Below are 14,636 nucleotides of genomic sequence, written 5' to 3'. Positions count from 1 at the left end.
TAAGGCAATAAACTATCAATTGCAATGCTGTTGTCAAGCAAAAATTTCTCAATTCATTGATACATAATGTTATGAAATGGAGTATATAGTTTGTATATGAAATATTTTTTGTATATGAAATGGAATATATAGTTTGTAAAGTAAACTTTTTATAATATTATTTTTGCATATTTGGCAGTATTGAACACTTTATGGAAAGTTGGTCTTCATTCGCATAAATATTACTACTGTTTTAGATAAAATTTTGTTTTGCTGTTATATTCTAAATAACAAATGTTACGTTTTATATGTTCATAGAAGATTTTGAATTTATGTAAACAGATGTTGTTAAAGATAAAGTAATATAGTGAAAATAATTAGTTAAAAATTGAAACTCTTACTGTGTTATCTCTTTATAGTGTTCATCTTCATATTCATATGTTGTTTTCATTTTATTTTTTTCTTGTGATATTTGATTTGACTTTTGTAATAATTGAAGTTATCTTGATCGAACCCCGAACATAGGATGCATACTCCTTGTAGGATCATTTCATGTCATGGACCTTATGTATGTTCATAAGACTAATTTAAATCATTATACTCTTTCAAGAAGGGCATGCTCGCGGAGTTTGATTTCCAAGGCCAAGCTTTTGTAGCATTTTATTCGGAAGCTTTGAGGTGGGCTTTATATCCAACACATTAAGTGTGGATAAAATTATCAAATATATGAAATGATTTTTGTTTGATAAAATCGCACTTACTTTTTTTAAAATGTTATCGTGCCATAAATTATTTGTTTTATGATGCCTATCTGCTTGGCGATGCCAAATGAATGAATGAATGAAACGAATTCGGCTCCAATAGGACCAAGATCCTATTCGAGTTAGTGTACACAAAGGAATGGACCGTGAGTCATCGTAAGGGTTGGCCGGTCAATGTGATCGTGGAAGGTGGCCACCTTCCCGACACACAATGAACTATCAGATATGGCGGATTGATGGAATGAACTTAGCTTGATCAAGCGAACTTTACGAAAATGAACTTAGTAAGCTCGGGCCTTTAAGAAAACCCCGTGTGTTACTGTGATGGCATGATAATGACTTTTTCTTATATATGTGTAACTTTTGGCAATGTGTTCACTGAGTACCTCGCACTCAGCCCTGCATGTATTTCTAAATGTGCAGGTTGAGCAGTGATGAAATGGTGGCTGAGTGGAGTTGGTGGTCGTCTCATCTCTTTTGTAGGGTTCTTGTGGCATATGTCTTCACACATATGGTCATGTGTTTACAACTCCTTCCGCGGTGCACTATTGTAGTATTATTTACTAGATGGATCGTAAGAATAATGATTAGTAACAAGTGACTGTGTCAAACACTCTTTTAAATTTCATCATCTTTCGTTGTCTTGTGAACCTCCTTTGTCTTATTAAGAAGTATGTGATTGTCTTATCGTTATTTCTTTTATCCCCTTTCTATACCCTCTTCTTATTTCTCTCCCCTAGTCATGATTCACCGAGCAATGCTATCCTTAGCAAGGTGCGGTCGTAACAGAGTGGTATCAGAGCCTAGGTTTCCTTTCCGCTCTGAACCCGCGAGTCTTCATTCTTAAATGGTCTGTATTTGTTTCACTAGCCCATGTGTCGACTCGACCAAAGCTCAGCACCAGTTCATCACACTCAACCAAAAAAAGGTAACTTACTTTTTTTAGCAAAAGTTGGAAGTGTAACTTTTTATGTGAAATTTTTTTTTAAGAGGTTGAAGGGAAGGAATAACTCTTTAAGTTGTCTTTTAGGATCGAAGAACATAGAATGCTTTAAAATGAACTGTCCCTTTTGAACCTTAGAATGTTTTAAGAAGAACTGCCCTTATGGAACTTAGTTTGAACTTAGAATGACATGTATGATTTTAGCATCGCTTTTCTGAGCAAAAAAAAAAAACAAAAAAAAAAAAAACTAAGAGAATGGCGTAACAATGAGTCATTCAACACGCAAAAGAAACACACGAGATTGTCTTATCGCTCAAGTGTCTAAACCTTAAGGATATTCGAATCGACTATTGTCTTAATTCTCGAGAGTGAATGAAACCAATAGATACCCGTTATCTATTAAACTTCTTTCCCAAGCTTGACTACGACAAAAGTTCACAAGAAATATTATCATAAAACCAGGCCCGACGAGATGCCAATGCTGTGCTAAAGTTGTTCTGGATCTAAGTCCTCTTAGAATCCTAGTTATATGTACAATATCATGAGAAACCGATTGCAGAACGATGACGGAAAAGAAACGAGTTTGGGACAAGTCTATCGCACCCGCTTGTCAAAGAGTGATGTATGAAGTAAAAAAAAATAAATAAAAATAAATAAATAAAAATAAAAATAAGAATAAATAAAAAAAAAAATCGTCAGTGTGAACGTCATCTGAATGAGGTGAGTCATTATTCCCGGTAAAGATAGAGGAGAAGGAGCTATACGAAATTCCTTGGATTTTGAGGTTTAATAATAGCATCACACTATCCTAAAGATCTCTTCTATGTTTCTACTTTTAATTTTTTTTTCACGGGAATGACTGTCGTGGCGTACCAAGACTACTACGAAGATGTGTTCATCAACAAAAGTTACCAGACACGACTATAAAATGATCTCAATTTAGAGCCTAGGATTTACCCAGTTGCTCTTATCCCACCCACGAGTAGATGAATGAGGAATATCGTCTTATGGATCACGATGACAATTTTAACCACCAGTACTTACTTGGAGCCCCAATTTTTTTTTCCTCTTTCTGACAAAGAATTTGATTGACTCATATTTCGAGAGTAATGTACCATTTTGTTCACTTCTTTCTGCACCAAGTGGTGGTTCATTTTCAGTACGCATAAATTTGGGTCTTGTCCTCATCTTTTCAAACGCCATTCATTGACGACAATATTCTTTGACTCGTCCCTTGTAAGAGTAGTGACTTTCATGAGTTCTACCAACAAATCTCATCTCTGAAATAATTATACCTATAAGGCAGTTAACTTTCAAGTATAGCATATTGTCTTGAATATCTTGTTGACCGTTCTCTTTCTCAATATATGATTTGTAAATTTTCTTCTTATAAATTTAGGATTTGCCTTTGCCACAAGCCTCTTACACGTATCGCCTCCTGTTCAAATTCTTATGCCACTCCAAGTTCAAATTTTGAATTTTACTTTCTCCCTAAGAGAGTTGCTTGTATTACCTATGAAAGATTTGGAAAGCCATCAAAATTTTTTCATTATTTTATATTATGATGTGATGAATCAATAGTCAATACAACTTCACAACAACAACCTTATTTTTGAATTCCTCCATTTATTGGGTATGTCGAGGCTTACTTTGATAGATAGACCCTCCAATATTTGCTCAGCTTTTTCAAACTTGATTTATCAACTAAATTGACAGTCAACTATGAGAATTTAGATTCTATTCATTCATACCCCACTTTCATAACTATTCCGTCTTCCAATCTCTGCCAAAGGAAATTTTTATTAAGCTCTATGGGTATAGCTTAAACCTTGTGAAAGTATGCGTCTCTCTTGACTGGGCGTAATGAACCCAAATTAAATCTATCCTTGAAGAAGCTCAGTTGTTACAAGCTATATGTAAGAGGTTGTTACGAAAACCCACGATCGCTTGATCAGACTAGTGACAACTGTTTTAACCTTCTAGATAACCTTGGAATTATTTCAAAATTCAAATTCCCTTTCAGGATCAACTCAATTTATTCAAGATAAGACTGGTAAATCCCTGAGTTTCCTTCATGGGGCATGCACGAAGGACAATGCTTTAAATCTTTTAAGTTTCACAAAAGAAGGAAGTGCCCTTAGGTGGACATGCACAAATGTGATGCACCGACCAGAAGGATCGACATAAGTAGAACAAGAAGTTTTATATATGCCACGACTAAGTACCATTTGCGATGACCCTCTAGAAGAGCGAAAGTACATTATATACATAGATAGTACGCAAAAAAAAAAAAAAAATAGATGTAAAAGTCCTCGTAGATCGTTACATCTCGTAGATTCTTACATGCATAAGTAGTTGATTGATCGATATGTGAATGTAAATCATGTCGAATTGAAATTTAAATGGGAGAAATCGACAAGGTCAAAACAACCGACACAATGCTCACAAGCGCAAGTAATGGAGATGCAACCTTGGCAGACCCCCAGCTACCTTATCTGTCGCAACAACAATAACCCCGACGACCGAGACTATCCAAAAAGGCCCACGCCTATGTTTTGAAACAAAAGAGCCAGAAAGGGGCAAGAGAATGTAGCAAGTATAATCATACTCTTTGGTATAACGATTATTCTCATATATGATACAAGCGCTTTTTTTTCTTTTTTCTTTCACACCTTCACATCAGTACCTTGCGTAGAGGCCTTAGACTTCCAAACGAAGCAAGTTAAGCATAGAATAAGAGTCTTTCGCCAGTAAGAAGAATTGCAGAGATCAGACGTGTTTGCTTGAATGTCGAAGTCATGTGGGGAAAACTTAAGATCACGACAAATATAGAACACCGACATGATCCTAGTATGGATCTACTAACCGAGAACTACACCACTAAACTATGTAACCACGACCAATTTCTTTCTCCCAGGAATAGAACCAACATTTCCCATGGAATCACCACGAATAAGCAAAACTCCATAATAACCGCCTTACAACCGCGACAGTTGTACGAATAGTTTACCTGGCCAACTTTGTGGCGTGTGAGTTCTCAGATGTATTTCTCGACGATCTACTTCGCTTACTCGTAGATATGTCATTAGAATTCAATATCGATCTTGAACCCGGATCTGCACCAGTGTCAAAAGCTTCGTATCGGATGGCTCCTAAGGAATTGGAGGAACTAAAGCTGCAACTTCAGGAACTTATGAATCTAGGTTTCATCAGAGCGAGTGTCTCGCCATGTGAAGCACCAGTACTTTTTGTAAAAAGAAAGATGGGTTACTAATAATGTGCCCAGACTATTGAGAGTTGAGCAAATTGACCTCAAAGAATAAATACTCGTTTGCCAAGAATTGATGGCTTGTTTGATTAATTTCGAGGAACTAGTGTATTTTCAAAGATGGATTTAAAGTTCGGCTACCACCGACTGAAGATTCGACAATATTAGAGCCCAAAGACGACTTTTCGAACCTGATATAGCCACTACAAGTTCATGGTGATGACCTTCGGCTCAACAATTTCGTCTGCAATATTTATGGTCCTCATGAACTGTGTACAACACCCATAACTCAACAAATATGTATTAGTATTCATAGACGTCGTGCTCATCTATATAAGAAACAAGAAGAAACACAAGGAAAACATACCGATCACATTGGAAACACTAAGATCAAAAGTTGAATGTCAATTTTAGCAAGTGTGAGTTCTAGATCAACGCGTTGAACTTCCTCTGCCATGTTTTGACTGCCAAAGGAATCCAAACGAATCCCACAAAAAGTAGAGATCGTGCCGAATATAGAACCCCTTACAAAACTCAATGAAATATGAAGCTATTTCAAGACTGGAAGTTTGAAAAGAGTTTTCATTAACTGAAGAAGAAGTTGACCACGTCACCATTTTTTTTGAGTTGTCCCAAGACTGGAGATAAGCTATGTAGTTTACTTCGATGCGTCAAGAAATGGACTCGGCTGTGTCATCATGCAAAACGGAAGAGTAATAGCATATGTACCGAGCAGGTTACACAAGCTTAATTACCACCCACACGATTTGGAATTTAGCTACTATGGTTCCCGCCTTAAAGATTTGGTGACACCTCTATGGAGTTCGATGTAAAAATTTCACAAATCACAATAATATCAAATATTTCCATGACCCAGACTTGAAAATGAGAAAATATATATATAGTTGGAACTAGTGAAAGATTACGATTGTGGCATCAACTACCATCCCGGCAAGGCCAATGTAGTGGCCGATGCTCTAAGCCGAATAACGAAGCACTTGGCAACCATGTTCACCCAAGAGGAAAAAAAAAAAAAAACAAAAAACAAAAAAACCTACGAGAATTCAACAAGCTCAACTTAGAAATGATGACTGCCCCAGAAACGGTAGAAGCAAGGATAGCTACTCTAGTGGTTAGCCAGAATTGAGAGAGCATATTATCGTTGCACAAAGGCAGGACGAAGGCTTGGAAAAGATACGGGTAAAAGCAAGGACCGATGGAGGTGAGAACTACCCCGAAGAGGTAGATAACACCCTCACTTTCGGAGGGAGGTTGTGTACGCCCAAGGATAAGAAACTAAGAAACAATATTGTGAGTGAGGCTCATGACACACCCTACACCACAGACCCTGGGAGTACGAAGGTATATCAAGACCTAAGGCGAAATTCTAGTTGGACAGCATGAAAAGATGCATTGTATCATTTGTGGAGAGATGTTGGGTTGCCAACGAGTTAAAGCACTACATCAACAACCTTGCGGGAGACTACAACCTTAATAAATAAATAAATAAATAAAATTCTGAATGAATGTGAGAACTTTTAACCATAGATTTTGTGACGGGTTTGCCAAAGACTAATCGAGGGAACACCGCCATTTGGGTGATCGTGGATCGCCTCACCAAGAGTGCTCGTTTCTTGCTTATTCCAATTACTTACGGATCCGAGAAGTTGTCTCAACTTTATGTGAGGGAAATTGCGCGCCTTCATGGTATCCCGACCTCAATCACGTTAGATTAAGATGTGAAATTCACTTTGAAATTTTGGAGAAAACTACAAGAAGAACTCGATATGAAACTAAACTTCGGCACTGCGTTCAATCCACAATCTGGCGGATAATCGGAGGGAACGTTTCAGACTCTTGAAGATACGCATCGAGCTGTCGTGCTTAACCGAGGTGGAAGCTGATGCAATCCTATTGTTTATAGAATTTTTATTATCTACAACAATAGTTACGAGACGACCGTTAATATGACACCTTACGTAATGTTATACGAGAGAAAATGCAAATCGCCGCTATATTGAAACGAAATTGGTGAAAGAAAGATGTTGGGTCTTGAAATGGTCAACGAGATGGCTCAAGTCGTGCGACAAATCAAAGGAAGGATCAAAGAAGCACAAGACCGACAAAGGTCATACCTAGATGCTCATCAGACCGACATGTAGTTCAAGTAGGAGACAAGGTTTGCTTGAAGGTCCTTCAGAAGGGATAATACTTTTTGTGTGTGAAAAAAAAAAAAACAGAAAAAAGGCTTAGATCTTGTTTAATTGGACTCTATATTTCATTTTTGTGTGTGTGACATATTGTTTGGCGATGCCACCAAGTTGTGGAAATGTCCAAAAAAATTTTTTTCCCATGTTTCGAAGCTACGAAAGTACGTGTACGACCTGAAGCATGTGATCCACCACAAAGAGATTATATTAAACTGGACTCGAGTTACAGGGAGAAGCTCGAAGCAATCCTAGACAAAAATATAACACTAAGGAACAAATCTATCACTCCAATGAAGGTGTTGTGGAGGCATCATGGGTACGAAGAAGCTTCATGAGAATTTGAAAACAAAATGAAAGAGAAATTCCCATAGCTGTTCGAATAGACCCTTACAAATTTCGGGACGAAATTTTTGTAAGGGGGAAGGAATGTAACACCCGCCCTTTTTATTCCTAAGAAATTTGGAAACTAACCTATTAATTAATACGTATATATGTTTCGGGTCTAATTTTTCTTTTACTTCTCGTTATGATTAATCGTCGTGATGTATTTTTTTTAGTAGTATTATCACAATAGATGTAGTTTTCTAAAATAAAAGTTCGTACACGAGTTCAACGTTTGAGTAGAAATAAAATAAATATAAAAATACTTTCCACGCCCTCCGAGTCTCGCTAAATAGTCACGCCTTGAACCCCGATACCTACACGAATGGATAAGAAGCATGTTAAATCAAGACGAGACGATCGACGAAAGCACATCACATCAAACACGCTTATCAAACGACGGCTCACGTTTTCCAAATGACGGCTCACGTCTTTTTAAGGGACGAGACATAATATTCTTGCCATTTATGGTATTGTGAATGATTGATTGGACAACTTGCCTCATTTGGCAAAAAGTCCATGACTCTTGGACGATGCATTGCCTTCCTAAACCAAGCTATTAACCATGTAAAGCCATGCATTCTTTTCCTCTATAAATACTACACCACTCCTTCACCTACACTTTTGCTTTAACACTAGATTTCTCTAAACAAAATCTCATTTCAACTAATGATGCTAGCAAGTGCTTGAAAAAGAAGGATTTATTCTCTACACACTACATTCTTCTTTTTCCTTAAGGTAATTATCCTTAAACATTTGATTTCTTAAGCTTTTACTTCACTTTTGCATACTTTTGCATTTCATTACATCATGTAGTAAAACTTATCCAATTACTCTCATCTTTATCACCATTGTTAGACCAAGCTTTTCTCACAACTTTCATGCTCAACTTAGACCTTGAACATTGGACTCTTAGTCAATACCATTTTCATAGCAAGAATCTAGCAACACAGTGTATTAGCTTCTAAATCATCCTTATGCTGGAATCTCTAGAGCAAGTTCCAACAACACCAAGCTTTCATCATCTATCTCAACTCTAAGTAATAACCAACCATAGCCACTGCCCCAATGAGAAGGAACTCAAGATGGAAATTAGATAACAGAGAGATAAATAACTTAGCCTTTAAGAGTGCACCGATGGACACCGAGCTACCGGAAGGCGCCGCTGCTGTCACCCGGAGCAGCCACTGCTGCTGCTGCTGTCACTGGGCGGCAGCCGCCGCCGCTGCTATCTCCGGCAGCCATCCACGACGCACACCGCTGCCCCGAAAGAATCACGCTGCACCCTTCCCCCCCTCACTCGACGAATTGGTGCGTGAAATCGAACTAAGAGTGAGGAATATGTGTGTGTTTTTAATCGTGAGTTTAAGTAGAGAAAAACCTACCTGAAAGTGGACGACGGCGGCGGAGATCCTGTGATGGGTGGACGCCGGCGACGGAGTTTCTTCTCCAGGAGGCGGCCGAACTCCGTCGGCCGAGAAAGATAGAGAGATGCCGGGAGAGAGAGAGAGACGAGGCAACGGCCGGCGTCGCTCGCCGGCGACGCCATGACCGGCGCGACGGTAGAAAGAGAGAGGGTGAGAAACGTCTGATTCAAAATCTGATCTTGAGTTTTATTAGGGTTTCTTTGATTTTAAGTATTTGGGCCTCTCTTTTGGGCCAATTAATTTTGTGGAATAGTCTCCTAATTATTCTAGTATGGGCCAATAGTTTGAGGAAAGGGAAAAAAAAAAAAAATGGGCTTTGAGCCTAAGTGAGGAAATGGGCTTTATCTCAAAATTTTGGGTTTGATATCACTTAAAATGTTGAAGCCTTTAAATAATTAATCATGTGATTAATTAATACTTTATCCTTCTTAATTAATTAATTTCTTGAAATTAGGAATGTATGAGCTAAATGAATCCTCTCCCAAAAATTTATTTATTTACTTTAAGGTCTCTTATAAAATAGGGATCCCCAATTTAAATGGAATGAAGTTATCTTGATCGAACCCCGAACATAGGATGCATACTCCTTGTAGGATCATTTCATGTCATGGACCTTATGTATGTTCATAAGACTAATTTAAATCATTATACTCTTTCAAGAAGGGCATGCTCGCGGAGTTTGATTTCCAAGGCCAAGCTTTTGTAGCATTTTATTCGGAAGCTTTGAGGTGGGCTTTATATCCAACACATTAAGTGTGGATAAAATTATCAAATATATTAAATGATTTTTGTTTGATAAAATCGCACTTACTTTTTTAAAATGTTATCGTGCCATAAATTATTTGTTTTATGATGTCTATCTGCTTGGCGATGCCAAATGAATGAATGAATGAATGAAACGTATTCGGCTCCAATAGGACCAAGATCCTATTCGAGTTAGTGTACACAAAGGAATGGACCGTGAGTCATCGTAAGGGTTGGCCGGTCAATGTGATCGTGGAAGGTGGCCACCTTCCCGACACACAATGAACTATCAGATATGGCGGATTGATGGAATGAACTTAGCTTGATCAAGCGAACTTTATGAAAATGAACTTAGTAAGCTCGGGCCTTTAAGAAAACCCCGTGTGTTACTGTGATGGCATGATAATGACTTTTTCTTATATATGTGTAACTTTTGGCAATGTGTTCACTGAGTACCTCGCACTCAGCCCTGCATGTATTTCTAAATGTGCAGGTTGAGCAGTGATGAAATGGTGGCTGAGTGGAGTTGGTGGTCGTCTCATCTCTTTTGTAGGGTTCTTGTGGCATATGTCTTCACACATATGGTCATGTGTTTACAACTCCTTCCGCGGTGCACTATTGTAGTATTATTTACTAGATGGATCGTAAGAATAATGATTAGTAACAAGTGACTGTGTCAAACACTCTTTTAAATTTCATCATCTTTCGTTGTCTTGTGAACCTCCTTTGTCTTATTAAGAAGTATGTGATTGTCTTATCGTTATTTCTTTTATCCTCTTTCTATACCCTCTTCTTATTTCTCTCCCCTAGTCATGATTCACCGAGCAATGCTATCCTTAGCAAGGTGCGGTCGTGACAGTAACCCATTGACAAAGCCCATAATACGTTGCACATATTCAACTCAATAGCAATATTGCTGGTTTTCTGCGTGGAATGCTTAATAATGGCATTAACATGGTGAGATTTAGTTATGGATTTCCTACTAAGGCTATTGAATACTGTACAACTTGCTAGACGAAACCAGCTATGCATTTTGATAACAAAATATATGCATAATAATATATCTTTAATATTGTATAAATATATATTTTTTATTTTCTACGTAGAAATCAATCTTGACACAACATTGTATTTGTATATATTTGATATTATAGTATGACCTTATTGTTATTTTTTCTTTATAATTACATTTTTCGCTCCTTTTCATTTTTTTAATTATGTTTTTCATTCCTTTCCATTTTCTTAACTATATTTTTCATTTCATTCACCATATTCATTTATCAATTTTGATAAAACATCATGTCTATTTTTAATATAATTAGTATGAACTTATTGATAATTTTTCTTTTTAATTATATTTTCATTTCTTCCATCTGCTTTTATTTATTAATTGCTATGTTTATGTTTTTTAGATGATGTTACCATAATTTTTTTATTTTATATTTTAATCATTACAATATTTTTAATAGTAATGATTAGATTTTTAGTCCATTTATATTAGTACTTTATAATTGATCTATGTTATAAAATTTTTGTTGAAAATATAACCGCCCAATTTCTAGGTTGATTTATTCGAAAGTATTACTATTATTGGTAAAATTAAATGTAGTTTGTTTTTAGCTTTTATTTAATTTTTTTGAAAACTATATAAATTGTCAAAACTTGCTATGCATATTGGTTATTGATTATAATTTTGTTCCTTTTTAAAGTTATGGTAGTATTTAATTGTAGTTTTAGGTGAGATGAATGACTTTAAATAAGGAACAAATTATTTTACCTTGGAGTTCTACTAGAAAGTGATGAGTTGTGAAGAATGAAAGGTTTTAGTTTATAATGACGAGATTGATGGTTCTTTTAATTATAAAGTTTATGTAGTGTACAAAGAAGTTTTTTTTTAAATTATGAGTATTTACCCTTTTGTTTAATTATTTATTGTGATAGCTTTTATCTTCTATTCCATGATTCAACATTTGAACATTATATTCCGTTATTTATTTCAAATTTATTATGTTGCAATGTTGATTTCTATATATGTTCAATTATCATATAACTAAAATTTTGTTGGTTATTTTGTTCATTATTAATAGCGATTCTAATTTTAATTAATTAATTTAAAATTTAAAATTAATATTTTAAAATATCATATTTTGTGCATCGCACATCGGTGATACTAGTAATAATATATAAAAGAAGAGTTTTGAGGGTATTTTGGGAAAGGAAAGGGAAGTTATAGGGGTATTTAAGGAAATGCCAAATAGAGTAAGAATTATATTATAAAATCGGCTTGGCATTAATTACCAAATAAAGGGTAGTTATTTTGCAAGCCTACGTGTGAAGTGAGTGGAAGACTACATGGAGTGGTGGGAGGTTATACAAGGGTTATGTGCATACTACGCCATGCTCAATGAGCTTTCTCACTCAAATTTATGGCTTTAAATATATTATGTCATAGGCAAGCGGATAAACATGTGAATTCTTGAAGCAACTCCAACGAACTTCACAAAAGAGGTAGTGCAACTTTATCCAACAAACTTCATAAATTTTGCTACTGTATCTTGATTGTATTTTTCTAATTCTTGCTACTGATATCAATATCTTAACTATTTTCAGGCTCATGCGCGGATTCCTACTGCCTAAATTAAGGAGATAACATTGCTTAACAGCCTTGATTATATCATAGTAAGTTAAGCAAGTGAAATATTTTTTTTCTTCTTTACTAGAAATGGAGAAAGTGGACATGATAAGGTTTTGAATAATGAATTGAATATTCATCTCCATAAATGAAGGTTGTGAGAACATATATCTCACAGTAAACATTGCTTAGATGAATATTGATTATGTATATAGATGCTATGTAGAATTCGGAAGTAAAGATGAGTGGTGTTGGTGGTGCTAGATTTTGTAATTTTGTTTCTCATTCGCCAGCCCCCGCAAGTTTTTTTGGCAATTATGATTACTATTAGGTTTTATTATTATTAATTAATTAATTAATTTTGCGTATTAGGTGTATGGTGAGAAGTTGTTTTCTCCTGGCACGAGTGGTATAAAAACTGATGTGGAGATTCTTCTCGATGATGGCCGTGTGAGTCTTGATGGTTTGTGCAGAGTTCCTGGAGTGATGAATGAAGATTGTCCATCCTTAGATCGCAAGAAGAGTGTTGTTTTGAAGAGTGAAGGTGATGTTACTCCGAGTCTCAAGAGAAAGCTGGTTGAAGAGTTCGATGGATCTATTAAGTATTCCAAGAAGAAGCATAAGCTGGTACCGGTTAAGATTGAACCCAAGGATTGAAGGTGTTTTTGTTGATAATGTGATAGACTTATGGGGGTTGTTATTTTGTCGTTTGTCTAAGTATTAGAATATTAGTATTATGTTGGTTTGTATGATTGCTCATCTTTAATTTTCATTTTGTTCTTGAGTCTGATTCTTTCAGACTCAAGAAAGATGAGCAAATATGTATTTCTACGAATTTCTCCTGCTTTAATTATATAATATTGGCAGTTGAGGTTTAATTATCAGTGTTTCCTTTAATTGTTGTAATGTGTTTAATTATTTTATGTAAATATTTGCAGATGTTATTTATTTTGATATTTGACTTATTAGCTTTCTATTTTTAATCTTCAATAGAATAACTTCAAAATTATAAATTGTAAGTCCACAGTGGGTTTTAACTTTTGGGTATTGTTTTATGTAATTAAAGAAATAGTTTTGCATTTCTAAATCATCTATTGATTCGAACTTCAAGAAAATGATTTATTAATGTTTTGATACTTTAAATTGTTGTCATCAGAATAAATCTGTTGTTATTAACATAAGGAAATTATGAAAACAATTAAAAAGTCTCTCAAGTTTTGAAGAAAAGGTCCTCCAGAAGTTGTGATCTTATCAGGTGCTTGTGTTTTATTATTACTCATTTTAATTTTAAATATTACCATTAGTTTCGAAAATGTACACCCACTCTCATTTTTGTTGTCTTTTTGTTGGTATATTAATATTTTGTGAATTTTTGGTATTTTCAGCTATATGTATATTGAGAAGAAATTTTTGGTATCTAACCTTAAGAATTAGTTGCAGAGTGATATATTGAATGTATATTGATTGTCTGTTTAGTTTTTGGAACTTATTGTTTCTTTGTTGTTGTTCTTGTGGATTTTGCAGATTTTAGGAGAATTATATTTTTTTAAAACACAAAGTTTGTAAGAAATTTTGTAGTTTTAACATGAGTTACTTTGAATTTAAAAAGGGATTGGTATTTATATATTTTACTTTTCCTTGGTGTGTCTATCTTTGAGAGTGTCAAAACAAATTTTGTTGCATTGAATTTTCTTTTTACGGCATTTTGTTATTAATCTTCTTTGAATTCAAAAATTGACTTAAAGCATTTACAGGGATGGACTCAATGTATAGTTAGACGTGGCAAATGATTTACCTGAATTTTCCATTGATATATAGACATATGGAGTATAATTGTACTCCTAGATAGATATATTTATATTGATTGCTTCTCTTCGTTTGTTTAATAAAAAAAAGGTTTGCTTGTCTCTCCTTTGACATTCACACCGCCTTACAGCATTATTGTAGTTAATAAAATAGGGAAGGCCCAAGGGCCAAATTTATATATGCAAACAAATATATAGCCCTAGAAAATAAAAAAGATTCAAATTTATTACTTATAATATACTACTTATATATTGTATTTTTATTATTTATTTATTTTATTTATATGTTTATATATTATATTATTTTTGCCTCTCTAACTAATGTTCCCTGGGTTAGTTGTCTAAATGTTGAGAAATTCCAAGATGCTTCATTATATATTGCAGTTTAAGTGTAATTGACGTGTCGGTTTTGATAATTTAATGTACAATGATAGTATATATTTGTTGTATTTGTATAATGTATTGTATGTTGTATTTATTGATGTT

The 14,636-nt window shown here is 35.0% G+C and overlaps 3 long non-coding RNA genes across 3 annotated transcripts; 2 read left to right on the top strand and 1 right to left on the bottom strand.

Moving 5' to 3' along the window:
- Positions 1–540: 540 nt before the first annotated feature.
- LOC125200331 (uncharacterized) lies at positions 541–1,442 on the top strand. The gene is made up of 2 exons (XR_016132395.1): positions 541–657; positions 1,164–1,442. It is a non-coding gene; the product is annotated as an uncharacterized LOC125200331 (long non-coding RNA).
- Positions 1,443–7,723: 6,281 nt separating this feature from the next.
- LOC148923391 (uncharacterized) lies at positions 7,724–9,141 on the bottom strand. The gene is made up of 2 exons (XR_016132494.1): positions 8,659–9,141; positions 7,724–7,859 (listed from the first exon to the last, which is right to left on the bottom strand). It is a non-coding gene; the product is annotated as an uncharacterized LOC148923391 (long non-coding RNA).
- A 158-nt stretch (positions 9,142–9,299) lies between these two features.
- Positions 9,300–10,485, top strand: LOC125203882 (uncharacterized). Its single transcript, XR_016132396.1, has 2 exons — positions 9,300–9,697; positions 10,207–10,485. It is a non-coding gene; the product is annotated as an uncharacterized LOC125203882 (long non-coding RNA).
- The last annotated feature ends 4,151 nt before the right edge of the window (positions 10,486–14,636 follow it).

This window comes from Salvia hispanica, chromosome 6, assembly GCF_029641045.1.
Source record: "Salvia hispanica isolate PSC_SH4W2 chromosome 6, Shi_PSC_v1, whole genome shotgun sequence".
Lineage (NCBI taxonomy): Eukaryota > Viridiplantae > Streptophyta > Magnoliopsida > Lamiales > Lamiaceae > Salvia > Salvia hispanica.
The sequence above is the reverse complement of the archived record's forward strand: the minus strand, read 5'-3'. Positions and strand labels throughout refer to the sequence as shown.